Here is a 15355-nt window from a genome sequence, read left to right as displayed (position 1 = left end):
TCTATTCTCATGTGGTCTTCATTTACCATGGTCTCCTACTCCTTGTTCTCCCTCTCTGTTCTTGATTCAGCTGGGATCTCTCGCTCTCACAGGCTCTCTTTCCCTTGACCCTCGCCCTTTATTACCCCCACTCATGTCCAGGCTGTTCATGTAGATCTCATCCATTTCTCCATCATTGGGCGATCCCCAAGAAAAGCAGTTGAACATTTTAAGTGCTGCTTAATGGGCCATCCTGGTAGGAACATAGAGGACAGTAGTGCTGAGTAAGTGTGATTTGAACTGTGGGTGTCTGGATCAAGAGGTTTCAGAGGAGATGAACGCTAATATGTGGCCTAGAGACCAGTCTTGTGATATTTTGGTGAAGAATGCAGCTACTTTTTGCCCTTATCTGAAAAGTCTGCCTGAGGCTAAAGTGAAGAGTTTTGGATTACTTCCATTGGCAAAAAGATCTCTCAAAACAGCCTATTACAACTCTGTCATGTGGTTATTAGTATTAACTCTAATGAAGATTTATAATGAAAAAGAGCAAGCTGAGAAAGGAAAAACACAAAATGTACAATTTGAGGAGAAAAGGAGCAGCAGGAAGTAGAATGTGTTCAAGGAGATACACAGATTAAGAAATGGAATAAAAGGAGTGGTGACCTCAGGGCAAGATCCCTCCCAGCTAAGTTTCCAACTTGTGAAAAGGAATTAAGAAAAGTTTAGAGCCAGGTGTGGTGGTGTACACTTTTAATATTAGCACCTGGAAAACAGAGGCTGATGGATCTCTGAGTCTGAGGCTAGCCTGGTTTACAGAGCAAGTTCCAGAATAGCCAGGCTGAGGCAGTGAAGGAAACCATCGAAGATAGAAAGTTGGTGAAAATGCAATTGAATGAGGAGGCTGTGCTCCATCCTCAGCAAGCAGCAGAACTTGGCAGCTTCTGTGACATGGTTCTGACTTTAGAGTCAAGGAAAGAAAAAAGGAGTTATGGAATATTCCTCCATGACTAAGGAAAGCTGATGAGGGCAAGCATGTGTCAGGGGTGTCCCTGAATAGAGGTCTAGAGAGGCCATTGTGTGAAGCTGTGAAGGTAAAGCCTATATTGCCTTGGAGACCCCAAGATGTTGGAGATGGCAGAACCATAGGATACCTGAGAAGAAGAGCTGCTAACAAGGAGTGAACCAGCCCAAGAGAGAGAAGTGTGTTACAGTCAACAAAGCTGAAAGGAGTTGGAGATCTGAAGAGCATTTTGACATCAGACATAGAGATGCAAAGTTTGGAGTGGAACCAGCACAAGAGAGAGAAGTATGTTACAGTCAACAAAGATGAAAGGAGTTGGAGATCTGAAGAACATTTTGACATCAGACATGGAGATGAGATGTAGAGTTTGGAGTTTGTCCAGATGGTTTTCAGTTTTTCTTTGGTCCAGTATTTCCTCACTATTCTCCCTTCACTATATTTTGGAATGGTAATGTATATCTTGTGCCATTGTATGTTGGAAGCATGTAATCTGTTTTTTGATTTTGATTTTATAGGGGATTACAGTTAAGAGACTGCATGAATCTCAAGAGACTTTGAACTTTGGACTTTAAAACATTGTTGAGACTGTGGAAGACTTTTGAAGTTGGACTAAATGTATTTTGTGTTATTGTATGGTTACAGGCTTATGGAGACCAAAAGTAGAATGTGGTAGTTTGAATGTAATTGCCCCCATAAGCTCATTGGGAGTAACACTATTATGAAGTGTGGCTTGTTGAAGTAGGTATGGCCTTGTTAGAGGAAGTGTGGCACTGTGAAGGCAGGCTTTGTGGTCCCATATATACTCAAGCCATGACCGGTGTCTCAGACCACTTCCTGTTGCCTGTGGATCAAAGATGTAAAACTCTCAGCTCCTTCTCCAGCACCATGTCTGCTTGCATACCACCATGTTGCACTGTGATGATAATGGGCTGAACTGTAAGCTGCCCAGCTAAATGTTTTCCTTTATAAGAGTTGCTGTGGTTATAGTGTCTCTGCACAGCAACAGAAACCCTAACTAAGATGCTATCTGTTTTTAACCTACTGTACCAAATTTATATACAAAAAAGAGGAGTCAATATTTTTAAAAATTTCTATAATGAAATTACTCTCATAATGATTTGACCAACTCTTTACATATGAATTGTAATGTCTTTTGGTCTTCAGTATTGATATATCTGCAGAGATGTACAGTTTGGGAATTGTTTTCTTCTTTAATTTTTTTTTATTTGTGACTATGAACTTTTTTCATGAAATAGATTCATTTTCAAACTCTGATAATTAATGATGATGAAGATGATGATATAATAAGGCTACCTTATAGAACTCCATACCAAAAGATGTAGCCAGACCTGTTTATTAATTGAATACTGTGTGTTCTTAGCACATACTGAAGGTTTCATGATTAAGTTGACAGATACAATCTGAATATTACTGTCTTCTTAGCTACTTTTCTATTTCTGTGAAGAGACACCATGACTCAGAGCTAGGAAACTTATAAAAGAAAGCATTTAACTGGAGGCTTGCTTATAGTTCAGAGGATGAGTTCATGACCATCATGGTAGGGAGCATGATGGCAGGCAGGCAGGTATGGAGGAGCTCACAGCTCACATCTGATCCACAAACAGAAGACAGAGAGATGGGTGAGGGGAGGCAGAGCCTGGTATGAAATTTTAAAACCTCAAATCCTTCCCACCCGTGACACACCTTCTCCAACAATCCCCTAGTCCTTCCTAAATAGTTGTGAACAAAACTCCTGAAAGAAGCTATACCTTTACATATGACGGACTGATTAGAATTCTAGTTCTGTGGAGAGGTTGGAATGTTGCAGGTTCAAAAGCTGTTTACCTTACCTTAGTCTAGTTCTAGCATCAGGACAGGTGCTCTTCGCTCAGAACTAACATCCTGTGACTAATAGATAGAAAGATGGAATCTAATAACTTAGCAGACCACTAGCTTCCACCAACCCAGAGCTCAGAGAGCACCTTGAGCCTACAGAAAAGTTCCCTTGCCCCCATCTCTTTGTGTCTGTCAATGCCTCACCAGTGTATTTTAAATTTGTCTTGATGAATGGCTTTCTTTGCTCTATAAAACTATAAAACTTCATGAAACTGCTTCCACATTGGAACATGGGATTTGGGGTAACCTAAATCTATGTTTAGCCAATCATTTGAAATTCTTGGAGAAAGGATTGGTCTGAGCTAGCTCGAAATCAGGCCCATTCAACAGTGGACAGAGGATGCAGAGACATATGGGTCAAAGATGGGGCCTCAGTACACCAGTCCAGCGGGCGTTTTGAGTAATGGACAGTTTTCCATGTGAATTCACATATACTTTGAATCCCCCTATCTCACTTGTTCGTCTCCTAGATAGCTTTCTGTTATTTTTACTTTGTTTCTCTCTCTCCTGGATTTATCCACACATCTCCTCTAGGCTTTTTTTTCCCTCTTAGGAATTTTCTACTTGAAAAGTGTTGGTTTAAACTCTCTCTGACACAGAGGAGAAATTAGATTTTTGCTTGCAGGTCTTACCTCTGTTTTAATGCCTGCCTCATGAATATAGTGTATGGCTGTCCCATAGGAAAAAACAAACCAAGTACGTCTTGAGTGTTGTATTTTAAAAACAGCGGGAAGGAGTCACACCATATAACAGGGTCCACATAGGAGGTTTGTTGAAGAGAGGAGAGAGAAAGGGGCAGAGAAGGGGCCAGAGACCAGTCCCTGGGGATGAGGAAGAAAAAGAGAAAGGAGGGAGAGAGAGACAGTGAGAAAGAGAGAGACACAGAGAGAGAGACAGAGAGACAGAGAGAGACACACAGAGAGAGACAGAGAGACAGAGAGAGACAGAGAGAGAGACACAGAGAGAGAGAGAGAGAGGACGTGTACAAGGCCCATCTTTTATAAGGAAACGTAGTGAATGCACACAGAGGTTGCTCTTAGTGGCTGCAGCTGAGATTATATCCTGTCAGGACCTTAAGGGCAGGCCAGTACAGATGCCTAACTGCTAACATTGAGTAATATAATCTGCCTAAATTTTTCCTGTCTGATTCTCATGATGTTTTATTCTCACGTAGGCTAAAAACCCTGAGCCCATCTGCATGCCTAGCTCACAACTGTGGTGAGATTTTGTTTGAGCTTTAGCAAACAAAGCTTGCCTGGGGATCAGAGTGCAGAGCTAGCCACTAGAGGCCAGGCAGTGGTGGCACACACCTTTAATCCCAGCACTTGGGATCTCATGCCTTTGATTCCAGCACTTGGGAGGCACACATTTTTAATCCCAGCACTTGGGAGGAGGAAACAGGAGGTGATACAGCTGGGTGGGGAGAGGAAGTGATAAGGCTGGGTGGAGACAGGAGCTAGCTCTTTTGATCTGAGGATTTGGTAGATGTAAGAAGTAGCTGTGGCTGGCTTCTTTGTGTCTCTGTTCTTTTAGTATTTACCCCTATATCTGACTCTGGGTTTTTATTAAGACCAATTAGAATTCATGCTACACACAACCTCTTTTCCCAAACTAGTCATAAAGCCTTTTGGTTTAGCTTTTTAGATGTTAGCTTGATTTAGCATGGCTTTCACTGGCTTCTGCCCAATTCCTCTGCCCTGTGGAACTATAAATCACAGTAACAGAGAAAGGACTGTGAATGGACAGTCACTGTCGTGCTGTTCTCTAGGTCCTGTCAGTTCAAGCACCAAGCGTTTCCTGAATTGTCGAAGGAAGATAGTTATGTTTATAACTAACTGATAGCCAGCACCGAGTTTATGCCAGGCTGTGTGTTCTGGGTTACTGCTTTTTAAACTCCCGTGACATACTGTCTCTATTTGAATAGATGGGAAATTACAGCTCACCTATACTGAGTCACTGAAGAGTATTGAATTCTCATGGCATTTTACTGCCCTCTCTTAGTAGGTCTCCTTTATGTGAAATGTTTTGTAAAGTGTGGTGGTTTGAATGAGAATGGCCCACATAGTATGTGCATATATTTGAATGCTTGATCCCTAGTTGGTAGAACTGTTTTGGGAAGGGTTAGATGTAGGCTTGTTGGAGGAGGTGTGTCACTGGGGATGTGCTTTAGATTTCAAAAGCCCACTGTCCTCCCATAGCTTTCTGTCTTGTGCCTGTGGATCAGGATGCAAGTTCTTAGCTAGTGCACCATGCCTGGCTGCCTGCTGCCACATTCCCTGCCATGATGGTCATGGTCTCCAGCCCACTGACACAAGCCCCCAGTTAAATGCTCTCTTTTATAAGAGTTGCCACGGTCATGGTGTCTGGTCACAGTAACAGAACAATGACTAGGACACAAAGCACCACATTCCTTCCCCAGACTGTGAGCTTCCTGAGGCTGTTTCTCATTCCTCACCTAGCTTTCCTGGGAGCTAGCGGAGTATTTTCATTACGTTTTTATGAATGAACTGAATTGCAGTTGATATAAATAGTCAGTTTGGATTAGGTATCCATGCAACCATGCGACTTTAGTATGCTTTGCTTTCTATGTAAAATTAAAAGGATGGTCTTTGTGGGTTGCCTGTTTAACAAGATTGTACTTTTTACTCCTGGAATAGATTGGGTTTATCTTTGTGAAATCCTTTGATATTTTGAAGAAATTGGAATGTAGGAAGCTAAATTATATTTTATTTTTCAAATACCTATACTATTTTTTTTATCATTCCTTCTGTGGCTTATCATTTATTGTATGTTTATAGTATATATTACTAACGGAAGGGTTAATTTGTTCTATTTTGAATGGGAAAGAAATTGTTAAAAAATAGCTGTTTTTATTTCATGTTTAATATTTATTAACATGATCTGTGGGAGACCAATTAAGGCATTCAATATCTGTACTGAAAGTAGGAAATTATTAACTTTGCATATTCCCAATGGAGCATTACAGACCACAACCTATGTTGGAAAATAATTGACAAAAATGAAATTATTTATAAGATGTTCTAAGCACATGAATTTGAATTAGATACTATTTTCATTCCAAGGCTTTCTTTTGCTTTACCAATAAATGCATCTCTGAGTTTATGAGGCTGTTGAGGTAAAATATTTAATTTCAGAAAATAAATTTTAAATTTATATTCAAAACCCTGGATAGTATGTATATAGGTATACCTGGGGGTGCCCACATTTGGTATCAGGGGAAATCTGTTTAAAGTTCATTAATATTGTTTTACTATGAAGACACACATGTTGTAAGCTCCTACAGATGATTCTGACTGATACTCCAAAAAGCTCCAAGATCTTGAGTTGCAGTTTATTTATTTTAATTAATTAATTAGTTGATTAATTAATTTTTTGGTTTTTCAAGATGAAGTTTCACTTGTGTAGCCCTGGCTGTCCTGGAATTCACTCTGTAGACCAGGCTGACCTTGAACTCACAGAGATCCACCTGCCTCTGCATCCCAAGTACTGGGATTAAAGGCGTGTACCACCACTGCCTGCCTGAGTGTCGGCTTGTTTTAAATATATGTTATGTTTTTAACTTTTAAAGATATGCACTTTAGTGTGCTATTTAAGCTTTCTTTCCCTTTTCATAATACAATGTACATTCTGTACATTTCAATCAGCATATCTAAGCACCGGATGTTCACTAAGCAAATTTATGTATATTAATTTAATATATATTTAGTTAATATATATTAGTAATATGTTAATAACACATACATATATAGACACGCATAACAGTATAGAGAAACCGAAACCACAACAATGACTATTAGGTAGCTGCATCAATATTAAATCATAGAGCGTATTTCTGTGGTCAGACAGCTAGATGTTAGGCGAGTCCTTGGTGCTTTGTAGTTACACATTTCCAAGCACAGCCTCTTCCTCTCTGCTGCTGTCACCACTTGTCCCTTCCCCTCACCCTTGTCTATTTCCTGTCATGGTGCCCAGCCTCCCACTGGCCCCCGTTTCTACGCTCACCCACTTCTTCTCTGAACAGCTGTCTCAGATTTCTTTTTCAGTCTGTAAATATCATCTTTTCCTGCTCTAACTTAAACTCTGCACTGCCTTCCAGTCACGTCACAAATAAAATTCCAACACTACCTCACAATCGAAATACCTCCCAAGATCTGGTCCCAGGCTACCTTCCCTCTAAGAGAAAGTTCCTAAACTATAAAGGGAAAATATAATGAGGTGTACGTAGGAAAATTTAATGTGTGCCCACACTCAGCATAGCAATGAAAAAATGTTAAATTAAGACAAACATACAAACATGCAAAGTATGCAAATATTTAATGATAATTAAACTAATAATTATTAATCAGCTATTCAGTTTGTATGTTCCTCCCCCCTTTTTAAAATGAAGGATTGAAGCCGGGCGTGATGGCGCATGCCTTTAATCCCAGCACTCGGGAAGCAGAGGCAGACGGATCTCTGTGAGTTGGAGGCCAGCCTGGTCTACAGAGTGAGTTCCTGGACAGCCAGGATTACACAGAGAAATCCTGTCTCAAAAAAAACAAAAACAAAAAATTAATTATTAGAGCACCTGTATTTTATTCTCATTTTTATTACTTCTTTGAGAATTTCATACAGTGTGTTTTGATCACATTCACCCCTTCCTCTAACTGCCCCCAGGACCACTCCTTTTCACTCCCCACCCAACTTTGTGTTCTCTCTCTTTTTTCAAACTCATCAGATCCAATTTGGGCTGCCCATATATTCTTGGATGTGTGGTCTTCCACCGGAGGATGGTCAGTCTATTAGAGGCTACACTCTCAGAGAGAACCAACTCACGGTCTTCAGCAGCTACCACTTCCTAATAACTCCTCACTAGATCTGGGACTCCATGCCCTCTTCTCTTCTCTGAGCTGGGAGTTTGTCTGGCTCGAGTGTGCACAGGTTTTGTGTGTGTGTCGTGGCTACCATTGTGAGCTCATCTGTTTAACTGTCTTGCTGTGTCCAGAAAACATTGTTTCCCTAAAGCCATTCACCAGCTCCTGACTCTTACAATCTCTTCACCCCCTCTTACACAATGGGGGTATGATATAAATGTCCCATTTAGGGCTGAGCATTCTGCAGTCATTTATTTTCTGCACGTTGGTGGGTTGTGGGTCTTTGTATTATCACTATCTACTGCTAAAAGAAGCTTTTCCAATGAGGGTTGGGAAATGCATTATCTTATAGATATAGCAATAGATCATCAGGAGTTGGCTTAATATGATGACTATTTAGCAGACTAAGGGTAGTAGCATCACCCCTAGGTCCTAAGGCCTGTCCTTGGCCCAACAACAGCATAAAATCTGATTTTCATCTTATGGAATAGTGATCAAATACAATCAGGAAGTGATTGGTTTCTTCCATGATATTCATGCTACTATTGCACCAGTATTGGTGAAATTATTAAGGCCACTCCATGTAGTTAAAAGGGAGGTTTATTTTGTGGGGTAACTTACAAGTGAAGGGAGAGGTAACAGGGTCTGGGAAAGGTGTAGCGCAGTCCGGCGGTGTTCTCTGGACTCGGTCTACCTCCAGTGTCCAGGGTCCAGGAACCAAGAGAGCCATTGCATCTGGATCTTGGGTCTTCAGGGGCCTCTCTTGGCCCTGCCTTGTAGGCGTGACAGTTACCGAAGCCTCAATGGGGGTTGGAACTTCCAGATCAAAGCTGGAATGGCTACCCACTACACACCAGTGGGCATGTCTTACTAGGCTATCATTATTATAGCTTGAAGGATTGACAGCCGGGTAAGATTCATGTTTACCTGTCTTCTCTGGTAGCCTGCCCTGCACCTACCGGCACTGTGAAAGCTAGCCAATAGGGTTAAAGCTTTCAGGGTGAGCACCAGCTTGATTTCTCCATGTTCTATGACTCAAATATAAGGTGTTTTCAGTAACAGTGCTCAACAGACATTTTATTTTTCTTTCCTTCTTTTTGATTATTAAATGAGTTCTTGAAGCCGGGCGGTGGTGGCGCATGCCTTTAATCCCAGCACTCGGGAGGCAGAGCCAGGCGGATCTCTGTGAGTTCGAGGCCAGCCTGGGCTACCAAGTGAGCTCCAGGAAAGGCGCAAAGCTACACAGAGAAACCCTGTCTCGAAAAACCAAAAAAAAAAAAAAAAAAAAAAAAAAAAAAAAATGAGTTCTTGACAATTTCTTACATGTGTACAATACACTCTGGTTACTCTCTCCCTGAAAAGCTTTCTCTTATCTCCCTCTCATCCCTACGACCTCCAACCTGTTCTTTTTCCAGATTCACGATTTTTGGTTTTGTTGTGTGACCCATTTCCTTTAATGGGGCCATTTATCTGACTATTGGATTGGAATTATCCCCCGGAGCTTGGCGGAGTCAAGAGTCAACACACAACTGCAAACAGTGACTCTTCCTTGCCCTGGATCTATCCATAGAAAATCTACCCACCAGCAGCGAAGGATAGCCCTCCTCCTCACATCTAGGCTGCTTCCAGTCCTTGGCTATTATGAAAAGAGCATTAGTGAACATGGATAAGGAAGTATCTCTGTAGTTGGATGTACAATCCTTTGGGTATATGCTGGAGAGTGGTATAGCTGGACCGTGAGGTAGATCCATTGAACTGCCACACTGACTTCCACAGTGGTAGTACAGTTTGCACTCCACCAGCGATGAAAAGCGGTTCACTTTTCCCACATCATCACCCTCATTTTAAGCTCTCATTTTTAAAAGACTGTCTATTTTTAACTTTGGCCATTCTGCCTGGAGTAAGATGAAGTCTCAACGTAGTTTTAATTTACATCTCCTTGAAGGCTAAGGCTGTTGAACATTTCTTTGTCAGCCGTTTGTATTCCATCTTTTGAGAGCTCTCGTAGTTCTGCACCGCCTTTTAAAATGTTTAACTGATATCCACTTTTTAGCTCTTTGTATATTTTAGATACTGTCTATTGAAGGTGCCATTAGTCAGGATCTTTTCTCACTCTGTGGCCTGCTGCTTTGCCTGAATCATAGCGTCCTTTTCCATGCAGAAGCCGTTCGGCTTCATGAGGTCCTGTTTATTAACTGTTGGTTTTAATACTTGTGCTGTTGGTGGTCTGTTCAGAAAGTCTTTTCCTGTGCCAATGAGTTCAAGGCTACACCCCACTTTCTCTTCTATCAGGTTCAGGGTATCTAGTATTAGGATGAAGTCCAAAATCCATTTGAGGTTGAGTTTTGTGCAAGGTGCTACGTATGAATCTATTTACATTCTTCTATGTCCAGTTGTTCTATTTGTCCAACATCATTTTTTTTGAAGATGGAGTGAAATCTTCTGTAGTACAATTTGAGATTGGGGATGGTGATATCTCCAGCAATTCTTTTATTATTCAAGATTGTTTTAGCTATCCTGCTTTTTTTTTTCTATATGAAGTTGAAGATAGTTTTTTTTTCTTTTCAATATCGGTGAAAAATTGTGTTGGAATTGTATTGAGTCTGTAGATTGCTTTTGGTAGGATGGCCATTTTCACTGTATTAATACTTCTACCCAAACCACCATCCAGGGACTTACAGAATGTCTTATCTGCCATCATGGTATCCCACACAGTATTGCTTCTGACCAAGGAATTTACTTCATAGCCATGAAGTACGACTGAGGGCCCCCAATCATGGACTCCATCAGTCTTGTATGTTCCCTACCATCCTGAAGCAGCTCCCTGATAGAATGATGAGGTAGACTTTTGAAGACATAGTGCCAGTGACAGTAGCCTGGAGGCTGGAACAGGGTTCTCCAGAAGGCAACATGTTCTTTAAATCAACATCCAATGTATGGTATGGTTTCTCCCCTAGCTGGATTCATGAGTTCAGGGTAGAGAAGGGAATCGTTCCACCTCACTATCACCCCTAGTAACCCGCTAGGAAAACATTCACTTACTGTTTCTGCAACTTCAGTTCTGCTGGCCCAGAAGTTTTAGTTCCAGAATGGTGAGAGACCCTGCCACAATAAATATTCTGTTGAACTGGAGGTCAGACATCCCCCTGGTCAATTTGGACTTCTGATGCCTTTAAGCCAGCAGGCTAAGAAGGGAATAATAGTGTTAGGAGGAGTGATTGATCCAGATTACCATGGGAAAATTGGATTATTTTCTATAATGGAGAAAAGAAAGATTATGTCCAGAGGGCAAGATATTCTTCAGGATGTCCCTTCGTGTTGCCATGTCCTGTGATTAACGTCAATGTGACACCCTAATTGAGGCAGGATGACAGAGGGCACAGAGCAATCAGGAATGAAGGTCTGGGTCTCTCCTCCAGGAAAAGAACCAAGAGTACTGAAGTACTTGCCAGAGGTGGAGGAGGCACAGAATGGGTAGTGAGGGCGTGAGAAGTCTGGGTAGGGAGTGTACTCATAATTTCTAAAGGTATTTTTAATTTATGCAAACCAGGGAATGCCCTGCACGTTTAATTTCTTTTAGTATTTGCATGGTTTGGATATCAAGAGTTAGAAAGTACTCATTTTACTATATTTTTAATGTGTTAAAGAGAGGTCTATCAGTCTTGGAATGTTTGACTGGATTATTTATGGGGATATTTGATCCTGATTTCTTTCCTTGGGAACATTTTAATCAATAATCTGCTCTCCTTATTTGTTATTGTTCTGTTCAGCCCTTCTACTTCTTGATTCTATTTCCTCAGTTTTGGCAGTTTTTGTATGTTTCTAAGGAATTCACGCATTTTTAATAGCTAATTTATTGATATTCCATTATCATAATCTCTGGCATTTGTATTTCAGAAATATTTTAATACCTCCTTTATATACTATTCTATTTATTTGAGTTCTCTTCTTTCTTGGCTAATCTAAGAGTTTGTTAATTGTGTTTAGTTTTTCAAAATAACTCATTTTTTTCTGACTTTTGTGTTTATTTCTCTGACTTATTGCCATTCCAATCTTTATTATTTTCTTTTTCTGCTAAGTGTGCAGTCATACTTCTTCTTTTCCTTTAGATGTAAAATTAATTAATTTGTGCCTCCTTCTTCTTTTTCTTGGCTGGATTGGAACCTGCTATTACCTGCCTCTGCTTCCAAGTTGTGGGATTAAGAGCATGTACCATCACGCTTGGCTGGGTCTTTGTTATTTCCTATGTAGGTATTTATATCTGTAAACTTCCTTTTAGTTATAGGTGAAGGATTCCGAGGTTGTGGGAAACTATGCATAGATGAGTTTATGCTGTCAACATAGGAAAGGAATGTGGAGATGTGCACTAACCACTGGCCTTGGCTGCTCCTGATGGCTGTGTTGGGTGCTGGTGGACCGGTACATGTTTGGTTTGCCGTCAACAACACACTTACGTTCATACTTTAAAAACCAACTTTTAGTGAGAACATAAAATCAGCAAAGGGCCTACCTTTACCTCCGTTGACTCCCACAGTATTTTGTATAAGTTGGAAAGTTAAATCAATTTAGGGTTCTTCTGTAGATGCTCCCAGTAGATTTAAAACAACAAACATAACACACCAAAACAAAACAAAAAACCCAAGAAAAACAACAACAAACAAACAAATAAACACACACACACACACACACACACACACACACACAAAATCCCAGAAAAAACCCCTGTGCCATCCCAGGTGGTAATGAGAAGAGAGCTTCAAGCCTGTCCTCACCATGTCTAATTAACAGCTCTTTCATAAATAAAAAGTGGAATGGGAAAAAGAAAGTCAAACATGGAGTTACTCATTCACAATGACAACTCTGGTGGACTACGTGAGTCCAAACCCTTCAGTTCTTCCCATATTGTTCTGAGCACTTCATGGGGTCAAGGATGTACGTCCTTCCTTCCCACCTCTGTATCCTTTTTTTTTTTTTTTTTTTTTTTTTTCCTGTCAGGCTGGTATATTCTCAGTATTATATTTTCAACTTCCAGAATTTCATGAAGAATGCTTGCATGTCAGAGAGGTCAATATGGGTTAAAAATAATATTTGAACTTCAGCCAATAGCCAGCAAGAATATTTACATTATGTTCCAGTGTCCACAGGAGTGGTTCTACAGAATGGAATGCTTCCAATTGCTACATGAGCCCAGAGGAGGATCTTTCTCCAGATGAACCTTCAAATGAGACCCCATATCTTCCCCCAAACTTGACTGAAACCCAAACTTAAGCAGAACATGTTCTTTTTTTTTTTTGTGGTCTGATTGTTCTTTATTTTATATCTAGAATCCACTTATGAGTGAGTACATACCATGACTGTCTTTCTGGGTTTGGGTTGCTTCACTCAGGATGATTTTTTTCTAGTTCCATTCATTTGCCTGCAAATTTCATGCTTTCATTGTTTTTCTCTGCTGAGTAGTACTCCATTGTGTATATGTACCACATTTTTTTCCATTCATTCTTCCATTGATGGGCATCTAGGTTGTTTCCAGGTTCTGGCTATTACAAATAGTGCTGCTATGAACATAGCTGAGCATGCATCTTTATGGTATTAATCAGCATTCCTTGGGTATATGCCCAAGAGTGGGATAGCTGGGTCTTGAGGTAGTTTGATTCCTATTTTTCTGAGAAACCGTCATACTGATTTCCACAGTGGTTGTACAAATTTACATTCCCACCAACAGTGGAGGAGTGTTCCCTTTGCTCCACATCCTCTCCAACATTGGCTGTCATTGGTGTTTTTGATTGTAGCCATTCTGACAGGTGTAAGGTGGTATCTCAGAGTCATTTTGATTTGCATTTCTCTGATGATTAAGGATGTTGAGCATTTCTTTAAATGTCTTTCAGCCATTTGTAGTTCTTGTTTTGTGAATTCTCTGTTTATCTCTTTAGCCCATTTTTTTAATTGGACTGTTCAGTATTTTGATGTCTAGCTTCTTGAGTTCTTTATATACTGTAGAGATCAATCCTCTGTCAGATGTGGGGTTGGTGAAGATCTTTTCCCAATCTGTTGGCTGTCTTTTTGTCTTATTGGCTGTGTCTTTTGCCCTGCAAAAGCTTCTCAATTTCGAGAGGTCCCATTTATTAATTGTTGTGCTCAGGGTCTGTGCTGTTGGTGTTTTATTTAGGAAATGGTCTCCGGTGCCAATGTGTTCAAGAGTGCTTCCTACTTTCTTTTCTATTAAGTTTAGTGTAACTGGATTTATGTTCAGGTCTTTGATCCACTTGGACTTGAGTTTTGTGCATGGTGACAGATATGGATCTATTTGTAATCTTTTACATATTGACATCCAGTTATGACCACCTCTGTATCCTTGATGCACATTTTAGTGCCTGGTACAGGGGATGCTTAGAAACTGGTTAATTTGTTAACTCTTTTCCAAGTGATTTGTGTGCAGTTCCAGTTTGCAGAGTGTCTTATCATTATCTCTGCTCACTCTGAGACTGTGTGACATTGCCATTATTTTTTGGCATATCTTCCTGCTAGACAGATTATAATTTATTCAGTGGAAAGTTAGATTTTTATTCATTTTCTCTATACACTGCAGAACAATTAATTTAGTAAATTCTGAATACAGTAAACTATAAATAAGCATCTTTCTATTTTTCCAGGTCTTTCTTAGAAACACAATCCCAACAATTATTTGACTGCAAAAGATATAATTCATTGAATTTACCAACTTCATAATAGTTTCGTGATTTTTTTTTTTTTTTTTTTTTTGAGATTGGTGGGAGGAAATCTCAGCATGCAGCTCTCCCTGGCTTGGAACTTGCTTTGTAGCCTATTCTGGCCTCTAACTCACAAATGCTAACATGCCTGACTTAACCTCACTGTTGTTTTGATAGCAGCTGAGTCCACAGCCTCCTTCAGTCCCCTGGAGTTCATCAATGCTGTACTCATTGTCTTTATAAGACCTCAACTCTTTCTTCCTACTTCTCTTTAAAATAATTCTTACCTTTCTGCATGAGGCCCTTCTCCTTTATAAGGCTGAGTATTGATATGTGGGAGGACTTTCTTGTCAGACTTGCTCTTGGGGACCACCATCCCCCCAAATAATGACATGGAGACTTATTATTAATTATGAAAGCTTGGCCTTTAGCTTAGGCTTGTTCCCAACTAGCTCTTATAACTTAACCTATTTATGTTAATCTACATTATATCACATGCTTCTTTACCTCTCCTCCATTCTGTACATCCTGTGTCTCACTGGTAATATCCTGCTGCACCAGATTCTAACCCTCAGTTCCTCTTTCTGCCTGGAAGTCCCGCCTAGTCTCTCCTGCTTGGCTATTGGCCATTCAGCTCTTTGTTAAGCCAATCAGGTACCTTAGGCAGGTGAGGCAAAACATAGATACATCTTCACCCAGTGTAAACAAATATCCCATAACATTGTTATATATTGATGATGCCAAAGCAGATGTATCTAATTTGAGTCTTCCTCCTGTCACTGAAGTTTCCATACCCACATGCTTACTCTCCCATCTCCATTCACCTGACGGTTTTCATCTCAAAACCTGTCCAACACGGAACTTATTCTCTACCCTTA

General features: G+C 40.3%; 1 protein-coding gene across 2 annotated transcripts in view; it reads left to right on the top strand.

Annotated features, from left to right (window-relative positions):
* Positions 1 to 15355, top strand: part of Tmem232 (transmembrane protein 232) — a 280176-nt gene that overhangs the window by 38747 nt on the left and 226074 nt on the right. The gene's annotated exons all lie outside the window — the stretch shown is intronic.

This window comes from Peromyscus maniculatus, chromosome 13, assembly GCF_049852395.1.
Source record: "Peromyscus maniculatus bairdii isolate BWxNUB_F1_BW_parent chromosome 13, HU_Pman_BW_mat_3.1, whole genome shotgun sequence".
NCBI lineage: Eukaryota > Metazoa > Chordata > Mammalia > Rodentia > Cricetidae > Peromyscus > Peromyscus maniculatus.
Note: the sequence above shows the minus strand (reverse complement) of the source record. Positions and strands in the feature narration are given on the sequence as shown.